The sequence below is a fragment of the Grammomys surdaster genome, unplaced genomic scaffold, assembly GCF_004785775.1.
Source record: "Grammomys surdaster isolate TR1022 unplaced genomic scaffold, NIH_TR_1.0 319454, whole genome shotgun sequence".
Taxonomy (NCBI): Eukaryota; Metazoa; Chordata; class Mammalia; order Rodentia; family Muridae; genus Grammomys; species Grammomys surdaster.
The window spans coordinates 1-2,360 of record NW_021627069.1 but is presented as its reverse complement, the minus strand read 5'-3'; the positions used below and the strand labels follow the sequence as shown (position 1 = coordinate 2,360).

At 45.9% G+C, this 2,360-nt stretch overlaps 1 pseudogene; it reads right to left on the bottom strand.

Annotated features, from left to right (window-relative positions):
* Positions 1 to 898: 898 nt before the first annotated feature.
* Positions 899 to 1,406, bottom strand: LOC114616402 (annotated as a pseudogene).
* Positions 1,407 to 2,360: the final 954 nt, after the last annotated feature.

The window sequence follows — 2,360 nt, the reverse complement described above, 5'->3', positions numbered from 1 at the left end:
GCCCCATTTGCACAATACAGGAATACAGAATCGGTACAAAAATAAAAATAAAATAAAATAAAATAAAATAAAATAAAACAAAAACCTATGTGTAAAGCCACCTTCAAATAATTGAATGAGCTCTCTCTGGGACCAGGGTTCCAGCAGAGATGGTTAAAGAGCTATCAGTGTTGAGAACTACAGGTCTAAAGTAATCAATACTATAAAAAATGTCCTCAAAACAAAATCAGTAAGCTGACCAGATCATTTCTTTCTTCTCAGAAAAAGGGAAGTGGGGCAGGTATCTGCTTCCTACTGTTCTTTATCTATCCATTGTTTGGCTATATTCATCGCCTATACTGTTTTAATAAACAGCAAACAGTGAACATTAAAACAAGCTACCCAAACAGAAATCCTCACTAGTTTAAATTATACTCTTTTAAAACAAGGTTAGTTTTCAAAAACAATCTCACATTTTCATTTTGCATAGATACTCAAGTCTATTTGTTCAACCAAGGGGAGCCAACAAGATGTACAAGAAAGTATTTATTAGCATCAGCTGTATAAATGTATTCATTCCATGCACCACAAATAAGTTTGTGGTGCAAAGGAACATCTGACAGAGCAAGTTCAGAAGACCCGAGTGCTTCCTCTAAAACTGTCAAAACTTCCTTTTCCAAGATAAGCGTCTTCAAAATCAAGAGCATGAACAAAACTTTTTTTCATTAAAAATGCAGACACAAAGTATTTTGTCAGCAGCTGTGCCAGCCACATCCTTGACAACTCTCCATTAGGAGATTCAGTAGCAATAAGTTATTTATCCCAAAACTCTTCCTCATTTTTCAGGTTTGAAAAAAGTATTATGTCAAGTACGGAAAAGAACTTTTCCTTTAGGTCGCCTCAAATTCAGTGAATCTCATTTCTTCAGATCCTTCTGTCAAGATTCCATGTCAATCTCAACTCCTTCACTCTTGTCCTCCAGTGTTTCTGTCAGGCTGTTTGCGCTTACATCTTCAAGAGCTGCCAGATCAACAGGGGGTAAAGGGTTCCTCCAATACTGGAATGTATTATACTGCCAAAAGTCTTCATTCTGGCTGTGCACCCTGTCGGCTTTCTGCTGGCTGTCCACGCTCTCAACCCTGTCACCGCCTGTGGCTAACCCGGGGTTCCTCCTGCTCACCAGGAGGTGGCTCTCCGGGCTCCAGGCTACTGCTCTGCAGCTCCTGTCTGTCGTCCCCACCGCCGCGTCGCTTGCAGGGCGCAGACTCAGGCTCCGCCATGGTCCCCGAGTCCCCCTGGCGCTTGAGGGGCCGAGCCACCCCAGACGACGGGACCCAGAGTGGCGGTTCCTCGGGGAAGTCGCTGAGCAGGAGCCGCTTCCAAGGCACGCAGAACGTGAGCGGCTCAGCTGCATGCCACTTGGCCATGGGCCAGGGATGGGGGTCGCGCGGGCGGCAGCCTGAGGGCGGAGGGCGGCACGGAGCTGGGAGCTTTTGCTGTCCCGAGGGCGGACCAGACGTTGGGGAGCCGCAGCGCAGCGCCGAGAGTCTAGATGGTACTATCTTAGTGATCTTGTTTAGACAAGCTTATTCCCTCTGGCCCTGTTCCCTGCAGTTGGTGATTTGTTCTCAGGAGCCTGCTCACCCCATATATCCTCTCTCTTCATGATCAGCATGGGATGGGGAAAGGGGACATGGATAGTATTTGTGAGGGGCTCTGGCTTTGGGTGGTAGTCTAGCCTTGCATGTGTACCCAGGGGGCTAAAGCAGGAAGCAGTGTTCTGCCAGCCGAGAGTTCTACCATGTCTTGGGTTCAGTATATTCTCTCCTACCTAAATCAAATGCTTCTTCCTTTTGCTTGCTTGGGCCTACAGAATGTTTCTAGGAACCACGTATCTTAATTGTTTCTGTGTAGCAAAGAATCCCAAAGTCTTGATGGCTTTTACAAAATCAAGTTTTTAGGGCTAGGGGGATGGCTCTGTGTTAAAAGTGCTTGCCATAGAGTATGAACAGAAAAATCTGGACCACAGAAACCACATGAATGAAGATTGGCCTGCAATACCAGCCTGTAACAAAATTAATAGCAGAAGCCCAGAGCAAAATGGCAAGCAAGAATAGCTGAGTCAGTGAGCTCTGGGTTTAAGTGAAAGATCCAGTCACAATGTAGCTAGAAGAAGTTAACTTGACAGATTTTGTTTGTTTGTTTGTTTGTTTTTCGAGACAGGGTTTCTCTGTGTAGTCCTGGCTGTCCTGAAACTCACTCTGTAGACCAGGCTGGCCTCGAACTCAGAAATCCACTTGCCTCTGCCTCCCAAGTGCTGAGATTAAAGGCGTGCGCCACCACCGCCTGGCTCTGACAGAATATTTTGCCAGCATCATTTA